Source organism: Canis lupus, chromosome 27, assembly GCF_048164855.1.
Source record: "Canis lupus baileyi chromosome 27, mCanLup2.hap1, whole genome shotgun sequence".
NCBI lineage: Eukaryota > Metazoa > Chordata > Mammalia > Carnivora > Canidae > Canis > Canis lupus.
In genome coordinates, this window is record NC_132864.1 from 16420358 (window position 1) to 16432640 (window position 12283).

At 38.8% G+C, this 12283-nt stretch overlaps 1 protein-coding gene across 7 annotated transcripts in view; it reads right to left on the reverse strand.

Moving 5' to 3' along the window:
• Positions 1 to 12283, reverse strand: part of HECTD4 (HECT domain E3 ubiquitin protein ligase 4) — a 188927-nt gene that overhangs the window by 144343 nt on the left and 32301 nt on the right. The gene's annotated exons all lie outside the window — the stretch shown is intronic.

Here is a 12283-nt window from a genome sequence, read left to right on the forward strand (position 1 = left end):
GATGAGTTGGAAGGGGGAGCAACCTTTATAAAATCAAAGGGCCATCATGTGCAAGAGGAAGACTTTATTACTCCAGAAGCAGCAAAAATAGGAAGTTACTGGGATGCACAGCATAACAAAGAACTTTTGATAATAATTCAAAACAGCGTGAACCACAACTCATGGATGCATTTACTTAAAAAAAAGATTCTTGGAATCCACTTACAAAGACTGTTTCAAGAAGTCTGGGATATGCCCCAGAATCTGCATCTGAAGCAGGCTCGGATGATTCTGAGGAGTCTTTAAAAATAATTTTTATAAAAGGTTTATTATAATAGTATTCACACCCCCCATAAAATTCATCCACTTAAAAGTGCAAAATTCAATGGCTTTTAGTATATTCAGAGTTGTGCAGTCATTACCACAATTTTAGAACACTTCCATCACCTTCAAAAGAAACTACCCATTAGCAATCTCTCCTATTCCCCCAAATCTTTTAGCTCTAGGCAATCACTAACCTATTCTCTATTGAGTTACCTATTCTTCACATTAAATATAAATGGAATCCTGTTATGTGTGGTATTTCATAAATACCTAGCATCGTTTTCAAGATTTGTCCATGCTTTAGCATGCATCAACATTTCATTCCTGTTTACTGCGGAATGATATTCCATTTTATGGACAGACCACATCTTATGTATTCATTCACTGGTTGATGGGACATTGGAGTTTCCACTTTGTGGCTGTTACAAACAATGCTTCTACAAACATTCAAGTTTTTGTGTGGACATAAGTATATAACCACGAGGGATGAAAAGCTAACAGTGAAACTGTTGAGTCTTCATAGTAAACTCCATGTTCACCCTCGGGAGGACTGCTAAACTGTTCTCCAAAGTGGCTGCATCATTTTACATCCCCAGCAGCAATGTATGAAGATTTCAGTTTTCCACATCATTGCTAACACTTGTTATTATCTCTCTTTTGATTAGAGCTATCCAAGTGAGCATGAAATGGTAACTCCTGTGGTTTGGTCTGCATGTCCCTGATGACTAGTGATGTTAAGCATCTTTAACGGGCTTATTGGTCATTTACCTATCTCTGGAAAAATAGTACTTTGAGAAACAATGACTTTGCCTTATCAACAAGAACAAGAATTTCAATGAGCAGAAATACATCAAAAAGAAAAGAAAGAAGAAACACATCAAATACATTTAAACCCACAAGCTTATCATGTTATGAGAAAGAAAAATCACCATTGGATGATGTTGGCAAGCCAACTCATTTTGAAAAGTGGTTAATACAGGGAAAAATTCAAACATTTATCCTGCCTTTCTCATATAATCTGTACACCTAGATAAGTAGTTGAGGAGAGAAAAGTTTCCTTCATGGAAGCATTCCAGCTAATGAAGGTATGAAGGTATAACAGATTATTACCATTTTGCTATCTGGATTTAATAGATCAAGGCATTGAGCGTTAGTAGCTGCAAACATCACAGGAAAGCAGCAGATAGGGATGCCTCAGTGGCTCAAGGGTTGAGTGTCTGCCTTTGGCTCAGGGTGTGATCCCGGAATGCCAGGATCAAGTCCCACCATCAGGCTCCCTGCATGGGACCTGCTTCTCCCTCTGCGTATGTCTCTGCCTCTCTCTGTGTGCCTCTCATGAATAAATAAAATCTTAAAAAAAAAAAAAAAAAGAAAGCTGCAGATACTATGCACCTACTGATAAAAATGCAGACCACCGCCTATGAAGCAGTCTTACAAAAAAAAAAAAAATCAAACTTAAATCTGATCAAACCATGGTCTAGAAGAATAAGTTTCTTCAAATAAACTACAACGCAGGAGAGGGGAGAAAAGAGAGAGGAAACACAGTTTAAAAAAAACATCAACTGGAGTGCCTGGGTGGTGGCTCAGTTGGTTAAGTGTTTGTCACGTCTGCTCAGGTCATGATCGTGGAGTTCTAGGAGACCCATGGACAGCCGGACTCTGCACTCAGCGGGGAGCCTGCTTCTCCCTCTCCCTCTGCTGCTCCTCCCCACTTGTGCTCTCTCCCTCACTCTCTCTCAAATAAATAAATAAAATATTTTAAAAATTAAAAATGGACAATAGACATAAACAGACATTTCTCCAAAGACAAAGAGAGGGCCAACAGACACAGGAAAAGATGTTTATCAGGGAAATGCAAATCCTAACTTTAAGGACTTATCAACTCACACCTGTCAGAAAGGCTAAACTCAACAACCCAAGCCAACAACAAGTGTCCACAGAGATGTGGAGAAAGAGGAACCCTCACACACTGTTGGTGGGAATGCACAATGGCACAACCACTGTGTAAAACAGTACGAAGGTTCTTCAAAAAAATTAAAAAAAGAACTACCCTACAATCCAGCGATCACACTACTGGGTATTTACTCAAAGAATACAAAAACACTAATTCAAATTAAAGGGATACATATACCTGTGCCTTCATAGCAGCATTATTTTAAAAAGCCAAATTATGAATGCAGTCCAAGTGTCCATTAATTGAATGGAAAAAGAAAATGTGGTATTTATGTATAATGGAATATTATTCAGCCATAAAAACGAATGAAATCTTGTCTTTGTAACAACATGGATGGAGCTAGAGAGTACAATGCTAACTGAAAAAAGTCAGAGAAAGACAAATATATGATTTCACACATGTAGAATTGTAAAAACAAAACAAATGAGCAAAAGGGAAAAAATAAGAGAGACAAATCAAGAAACAGACTCTTAATTACAGAGAACTGATGGTTACTAGAGGGGAGGAGTATGGGGGGATAGGTTAAATAGGTGATGGGGATTAGGGAGTGTGATGAACACCAGGTAATGTATGGAATTGCTGAATCATTATATTGACGCTTTAATATAATGCTATGTTAAAAAGTGATATGTCATGGATTTACTTCAAAATAATATGGGAAAGAGAAGTAGGTAGCAGAACTGAAACAAGATTGGCTATGAATTGAAAACTTGAAGTTGGTGATACATAAGGATCCATTATACAATTTTAGTTTGTTTTTGCAATTTTCCAGATGTTTTATAAGAAAAAGTTTTTTTTAAGGCTCAAACCCAAAACAGGGTATACTCTTTTAAAAGGCCAGTTGCGGGATCCCTGGGTGGCGCAGCGGTTTGGCGCCTGCCTTTGGCCCAGGGCGCGATCCTGGAGACCCGGGATCGAATCCCACATCGGGCTCCCGGTGCATGGAGCCTGCTTCTCCCTCGGCCTGTGTCTCTGCCTCTCTCTCTCTCTCTCTCTCTCTCTCTCTCTCTCTCTCTCTGTGACTATCATAAATAAATAAAAATTGAAAAAAAAAATAATAAAAAAAAATAAAAGGCCAGTTGCTAGCCATAATCAAAAAGGAACAAGATGGCTCTTTATTACACTTCTTGTAAATGACAAAGATTTCTTCTTCCAATGCTACGATTCTATTCAAACAAGCAGTCTTTTAAAACAGATTTAGCTAGATCACCTCAATTTGCCACTTCATTTTGCTAATAGAAACTTTTTCTTCAGACCCTCAAAACCATTTACATACAACTATTAATCCACTTTCCTAATATATTTGCTTAAATGCTTACCCTTAAAGAACACAACAGAAAAATTAATCAAATGAGAAGATACATTTTAAAATTACATTCAAAGTGCAACACCATGCACTTCACATGCAATTCACCTTAAAGTACAATTATTGTTTCTATGGGCAATATGTTTATCATCAAAAAATATGCTTCATGAATCAAGGTTGTAATATGTATTCTATTGATGACTAACATCTGCTCATTCAAAATATATGCATAAAAATATATGCATGAATATACTATTATTGAGCAAACAGGTGATAGTTACTACCCCTCCCCCCAATACTATTTTACCAGTCTAGTAGGTTTTTATTTTTTTAAGATTTATTTATTTGGGGATCCCTGGGTGGTGCAGCGGTTTAGCGCCTACCTTTGGCCCAGGGCGCGATCCTGGAGACCCGGGATCAAATCCCACGTCGGGCTCCCAGTGCATGGAGCCTGCTTCTTCTCCCTCTACCTATGTCTCTGCCTCTCTCTCTCTCTCTCTGTGTGTGACTATCATAAATAAATAAATAATTTTTAAAAAGATTTATTTATTTGAAAGAGAGAGAAAGTGTGTACTTGAGAGTGCAAGTAGGGGTAAGGGGCAAAGGAAGACAGAGAGGGAAAGAATCTCAAGCAGACTCCCCACAGAGCCTGGAGTTAGATGCAAGACTCAGAACCATGACCCATGAGATAATGACCTGAGCCAAGATCACAAGTCCATTGCTTAACTGACTAGTAAAGCAGTGCCTGAGTAGCTCGATCTATGTTCAGCCAAAAAGATTTTGTAAAATGGGATGGAGTAAAAGTAAACCAAACAGAAACTCAAGAGTATGCCAATTCATGTAATAAATACCAAAGAACCACTGGATTATTTTCTAGAGAAGTGTATACAGAAAATACTTACTGGTTGGGAGATGAAGAAAGAGAAATAATAGATATAATACATTATCCACAGCATATTATAAATTTAATCAAACCCCTCAATTTCATTATATTATTTAATATCAACACTTTTACCTTCTTAGTGTACTCAATTTTTTTGTTTTTGAATTCTGAACTAAATTTTTTAAAATTTGTACTAGGTTTGGGGGGGCAAGGGAGAAAAAGTAATGCTAGGTTTTACAGAACTGCTCAGTAAAATCTGTTAGTAAAATGCAATAATACTAAATACTGACAAGAGTGTGAAACAATAGGAATTCTTAAACATTTCTGGTGGGAACATAAATTACCACAAACACCTCAAAAAACAATTGGCATTATCCAGTTAAATTGAAAATGCATTGTCTTAGTTTCCCATGGCTGTTCTAACAAATCCCTACAAACTTAGTAGCTTAAAACAACAGATATTTATCTGCTCACAGTTCTGGAGGCCAGAAGTCCAAAATCAGTATCCCTGGGCCAAATTCAAGGTGTTGGCAGGGCTATACTCCCTCAAGAGGCTCTAGGAAAGCATCTGTTTTCTGGTTCTTCCACCTTTGGACGGCTGCTGACTCCCCATCTGTGGCCACATCTCGCCCTCTGTGAGCACATGGCCTTCTCCTTTTATACTGTATGCAATCTCTCTGCCTCTCCTAAGGACTCTTGTGATTGCACTCAGAGCTCACCTAAAAATCTAAAATAATCTACCAAACACAAAATTCTTAACTAAAGACATCTGCAAAGAGCCTCTTTCCATATAAGGTAAGATTTACAGGTTTCAGGAATCAGGGCATGATATCTTTGGGAATTATCATTCAGCCTTCTATCTGCTTATAGCCTACAACCCAGCAATCCACTCCAAGGTAATTCCCCGCTGAAACTCCTGCACATGAACACCAGATGACAAGTACAAGAATATTCACAGCAACATAATAACAACAACAGCAACAAAAAACTGGAAAAAACTCAAATATCCATCAACAAGAGAATAGATAGTAATGTAGTCATATAATTAGGCAGCAGTGAAAATTAAAAGTAGAGTTACACACATCAACATAGAAGAATCATATAACACATGTGGAGCCAAGAAAAAAGCCATCATAAAATACATATGGCAACTACATTTATATAGTAAGGTCTTAAAACACAAACAACTAAGCTTTATAATGTTTAGGATTGTGTACATGATAAAACAATAAAGAAAAGCATAAGACCATGCCAACTATGCTCTCAAAACTAACCTCACAAAATGACAAAATACAAGAAAAGGCAAAGATTCTCTTTATGCCCAGGGAAAGGAGCGTTATGACAGGAAGCAGAGTGGCTATGGTGGACAGACTAAGCTGATTTTCCAGAAAAAAGCTAAAACTACAAAGAGGATTGTGCTGAGGCTTGAATGTGTTGAGCCCACCTACAGATCCAAGAGAACTCTGGCTATTAAGAGAGGCAAGCAGTCTGAACTGAGAGGAGATAAGAGGGTCAAGTGATCCAGTTCTAAGCTTCATATTTTGTTATATTATGAAGACAATAAAATCTTGACACTATGATCACTTCAAAAAAAAAAAAGAAACACAGAATTCAGAATAGTGGTCTCCTATGTGGGAGAGAAGAAGAGTTGTAGAGCATGCAGGGGGTTTGGAACGTACTGGTATGGACCCATTTCTTAAGTAGATGGTGAGATCACAGAATATGTATTTTTTAAAATTAATTTTACTTATATATTCAAAAGTTCTATCCAAAATATATACACTTTTTGAATATATATTTTAAAATGTTGTAATTCCTTATTATTCCAGCCCTGAAAAGCAGATCAAGATCATTATCCCTACTGCTGATAAATACTTAGTGGTGGTCGCCTGGGTGGCTCAGTGGTTGAACGGCTGCCTTTGGCTGAGGGCATGATCCTGGGGTCCCAGAATCGAGTCTAGCTTCAGGCTCCTCGCAGCCGAGAGCCTGCTTCTCCCTCTGCCTCTCTCTCTCTCTGCGTCTCTCATGAATAAATAAAATATTTTTTAAAAATACTTAGTGGTTTCTCTAGAGATGGCATCATTGCATAACAAAAGTATTCCCAGTATAAGGCATGAATAGCCCAAGTGCTTCACATTTTTAGGAACAGTGTGAGCTGACACACAAACTAAGCTTTGGGTGATTCTGTATTTGTCTCTGCCTCTGAAAGGAGCTGCTGATTGTTTAGGGAGACTAACGCTAGGGCACAAGCTCTTAATGGAGGCAAAGGAAGTGGGGGTGGGTAAAGATTGTCTCCCAGGGGACGGCTGGCAATTCCCAAACACATTTTTGGCTGTTACAAGTATAGAGGTACTACCAGCATCTGGTAGGTGAGGCCAGGAACCCTGCTCAATATCCTACAATGCATTGGAAAAGCCTCACAACTGAGAATCACCTGGGCAAAATAGAGAAATCCTGCTCTACTGTAACCATTTGATTTGAGAGCATGCAAATAAGCCTAACTCCTGCCACTTGACACTGAGTGTGACCACGAACTCTCCCATAAGGAATATTGAAAGCCCCAGCTGGCAAAATCTGTCAATCCTCAGAATTATGCACAGGAGGAGGGATTTTAATCATATGCTCAGCTAAAACACCAGTTTTACAGATGATTATTATGTACCAGAAGAATTCTGATAGATTGTAAACTCAAGGGTGCAGACTTAGATTCATTCATCTTTATATCTTCTACCCTAAAATCTCACTATATTTTGAATTGTTTCTCCTGAAATAAGGCACAGAGTACAGCACCTGACAACCTGACACACAGAGCACTCAGTAACATTAGTTAATATTATTTGAAATAAAATTTTTTTTTTTCGGGCAGCCCGGGTGGCTCAACGGTTTAGTGCTGCTTTCCACCCTGGGCGTGATCCTGGAGACCTGGGATTGAGTCCCACGTCAGGCTCCCTGCATGGAGCCTGCTTCTCCCTCTGCCTGTGTCTCTGCCTCTCTCTGTCTCTCATGAATAATAAATAAATAAAATATTTTTAAAAAATTTTTTTCAAATTTATTGCATACTCTGTCATTATAGTTAAAACGTTGTCTATTTTATTACCTTAATGTGTATCCCATGTACATAATCTGGCACATATTAGGTGTTCAATAAATATTTACTGAATGAGCAAATGACTGAAATGCTACCTAATGTACATATACAGCCCCCACCCCGCAAAAAAAAAAAAAACAGAAAGCAACAGATACGATGAAGAACCACTTCCAAACACACTCCCGGGTCAGCACTTCTATCTGGGGCTGCAGACCTCACCTCCCTTTGGTCAACATCAAGAAAGCTGGAATCAGTGTTATTCAAACTTTGATTATACAATCAGAGATTAATTCTAAACCCATGGCCTGTAACTATCAGCTGTGTTGGGCAAGAACATGAATATGCACCCAGTGCCTACTCAACAGAAAGTGCCAATGACCATGGCTAACAATGAATATTTCTAAGAAACGTGAGAAATGCTGCATCTCTTGTGCCACTGAATCTTGCCCTTCCTGTCAATTCCTGCTCACAGCTGTGCCTGGCTAATTAAAACTGCCTGGAAACCTAGTCTATCACTTTACTGGTTATTTCTTTTACTAAATCAAAAGACTCCACTTTAGGATTCAAATCCATCTGTCTCTCTCAGTCTGCAAAGAACAAATGTTCAGAAAAACTAACCAGATAGCTAAAATTAAATGTACCTTTCCTAGCTAAGACTTAGTATGTTGTTGGGGCCAGGGAACAAGGAATATAAGGATAAACCACTAAGAAGAGGGTAATACAGAGCTTACCCACAGAGATACTTACATATTCATCTCCTATCTTAGCAAATTGGGGACAAATACAGAAGTTCCTGGATAAAATGGATTTACATTTAAAAACAAAACTTTCTGGTGAAATTAACACCTATCAAGCACTGCTCATCCAAAATAACTACATGACTATCGACTCCAAAGTTTTGCTCATATATTTTCCTCTCATTTGGACTTTAGAAAGCCTAAATTTTATTTATGTCTTTTTTTATTGTATTTATTTATTCATGAAAGACACAGAAAGAAGCAGAGACATAGGCAAAGGGAGAAGCAGGCTCCCTGCGGGGAGCGTGATGGGGAACTTGATCCCAGGACCCCAGCATCATGACCTGAGGCGAAGGCTCAACCACTGAGCCACCCAGGTGTCCCTAGAAAGCCTAAACTGATTCGTAACCTATACTTTCACTTTCCATATCTGAAATATATAGACTCATTATTGAGCTACTGGTCCTGTCCCATGTTTGGAAAAACATAAGAAAAAAAGTCTATGCTTTATGGTCTTGATCTGGAACCTATGACTTTAAATTTCTAAGAGTTTTATCAATTATTAAAGCAAAATACATAAAATTCCCCCCTCTTAATGCTTTTACTGACACTTCTGAATTATAAAGTCCTTGCCTAGAAATGATAAAGGACAAACACATGAAAATATTCGACAGCAATGAAAAAGACATTAGTGCACTATGGATTTCAACAGCCAGAAATTGCTCCTGTGAGATTTTTTTACTAATTTTTGCTGCCAACATCACATATACCAAATTATACCATGTTTTTACACCTATGTTCTAAAATGTCACAAAAAATCTAAAGTTCAATGTCTCTTTCCAATATGATTTTTTACCAAAGGAATTCATTCTTTAGTAAGCAATGTAACAGACAACAAAATGAAGCATAAAAGCATAAACAAAAAATTTTACACCTTGGAAAGTTATTTCAAAACCACTGTAATTTACCACACTGATGCACATTTAACTTAGAACAGAGGTTACTAATAAAATGAAAAATGAGGTTCCTTCTTTTTTCAAAATCTGTAACTGTAATTTTATAATTTCATTAAAACAAAACTACAGGCAAAATCACCTCCAAAGACATATATCAATTGTTTTTCTTTTTATTGCACTGGAAATGTGCTCCATCAAACAGTAAGAAAATACATTCACCAACTAAAGCTTAAAAAATATTTTTGTTACCTGGATTTGTTGTAAAAGGATTCAACTCATATCCGTGATGTCCCAGAGCACATAGGTAGTGATACTGACATTCTCTCAAAATTTTTTGACAATACTAATACTTTGACAACTATTTATAAATTAAAATAAAACAGTATTCTTCAAATTCAATTCAACAGCTTCATTTATGATGTGGTTTCTGATGTGCAAAGTATTCATAAACACTGTGAGGATTTAGAAACAACTGATATACAAAGATATTGAACGTTGTTTTATTAGAAAAAAATTGGGGGCACCTGGGTGGCTCAGGCAGTTAAAGCATCTGCCTTAGGCTGGGTCCTGGAATGGAGCCCCACATAGGGCTCCCTGTTCAGCGGGGAGTCTGCTTCTCCCTCTCCCTCGGCCCCTCCTCCCTCCGGTGCCCCTCCCCTCAAATAAATAAATAAAATGTTTGGGGGGGAGAAAAATTGGAATCAACCTAAAATGTGTATCAATAGGAGAAGGGCAGGGCACCTGGGTGGATCGGTTAAGTGTCTGTCTTCAGCTGGGGTCATGATCCCAGAGTCCTGGGGTCTAGTCCCACATCCGGCTCCCTGCCCAGTGGGGAGCCTGCTTCTCCCTCTCCCTCTGCCCCCACCCCCTGCTCACGCTCTCATTCTCTCTTTCTCTCTCGCTCTTGCTCTCAAATGAATAAATAAAATCTTAAAGAAAAATAGGGCTAAATAATCTGAGGAAGTCTGAAAGAATGAGACTGAGCAATTCATATATATATTTGCATATAATTCATATTCATCTATATATAATTCATGTCCATACACAAATGAATCAAGCTCTAAGATATAGTGAGTAGAAAAAAACAAGTTGTAGAAACATGCATATAACATTGATCTTTAAAAAGACAATACTAGGGCAGCCCAGGTGGCTTGGCGGTTTAGCGCCACCTTCAGCCCAGGGTGTGACTCTGGAGACCCAGGATCGAGTCCCATGTCAGGGTCCCTGCTTGGAGGTTACTTCTCCCTCTGCCTGTGTCTCTGCCTCTCTCTGTGTGTGTGTCTCTCATGAATGAATGAATAAATAAGATCTTAAAAAAAAAAAAAAAAGACAATACTAGGGGCACCTGAATGGCTTAGTCAGATAAGCTTCTGACTCTTGATTTTAGCTCTAGTTGTGAACTCAGGGCTGTGAGATCCAGCCTCTGCACTCAGTGGGGAGTCTGCTTCCCTCCCTTCTCTCTCTGCCCCTCCCCCTGCTCACACATTCTCTCTCAAATAAATAAATCTTAAAAATAAATAAAATGGGGATCCCTGGGTGGCGCAGGGATCCCTGGGTGGCGCAGCGGTTTAGCGCCTGCCTTTGGCCCAGGGCATGATCCTGGAGACCCGGGATCGAATCCCACGTCGGGCTCCCGGTGCATGGAGCCTGCTTCTCTCTCTGCCTGTGTCTCTGCCTCTCTCTCTCTCTCTGTGTGGCTATCTAATAAATAAATAAATAAATAAATAAATAAATAAATAAATAAATAAATAAATAAATAAATAAATAAATAAATAAATAAATAAATAAATAAATAAATAAATAGAAAATACTATATATATTCTATAGTGACATCTTCAGACTTTGTGACTAAACAAGCTAAGGATTGAAATGAACACACCTGGAGGAGGCCAATTACAGCAGGGAGACAACAGAATGGGATTTGAACAGGTCTGGATGTGAATTCTAAATCTCCCTCTACAAAAACTCATGAGGCAAGTCTGTAGAATCACTTAACAAAATTTTGTAATAAATTTTGATTTCCATTTACTTAGAGTTGTCACTCTTGGGAAAATACAAATTTTTAAAAAGTATTTCCAACTCTTAATAGATTTAAGGAGAAAAACCAACAGCAGCCATAGAAATATCCTACAATGTCCAATTTTTTTTAAAGATTTCATTTATTTGACAGAGACAGAGCACAAGCGAGGGAAGGGCAGAGGGAGAGGGAGAAGCAGACTACCCACTGAGCAGGGAGCCCGATGCAGGGCTCGATCCCAGGATCCTGGGATATGACCTGAACAGAGGGCAGATGCTTCACTGACTGAGCCACCCAGATGCCCCTACAATGTCCTATTTTTGTGAAACAACTAAAGTTGTACACCAAAAACTGCAAGGGTATTATGACTAGTCCTGTGATTTCTGAAACAACTTGGATGATGTTAAGTACAAAGAATATGGCCAAATGAGCAGCCACAATGTATGAAACTAAATAAGATAAGATGCCTTGAAAAATGAAACTCGGGATGCCTGGGTGGCTAAGGGGAGACACCTGGGTGGCTCAGCAGTCTGCCTTCAGCTTGGGGTATGATCCCAGAGTCCAGGATCGGGTCCTGCTTCTTGTGGGAGCCTGCTTCTCCCTCTGCCTGTGTCTCTGCCCTCTCTCTCTCTGTGTGTGTCTCTCATGAATAAATAAATAGAATCTTTAGAAAAAAGAAAAATGAAACTCTAGGACTGGGAATGACCTAGTGACTGAAGTACAAAGCCAGGTAAGTTTGAGGAATTTACTTACTCTGCAGTTACCTATCACTAACCATCAATATGCCAACAGATATTAGGAATAATATCAGACCCCTCTTGGATAGAACCTGGGCTATGATACACACCCTTCCTTCTATTCCGACACAGCTGAGAGAGAAATTACACTCTTTCCAGTCATGGTGGTTTCCTAAGGCAGTGATGCTAAGGGCGGGGGGGAGGGGGGGGCATAGCAGGTGTTAAGAATTGCTGATTTTGAACATAAGGACAGTATGTTGGCCCAAGACTTACTTGCTCACATGCCAACTGCTTGCCACATG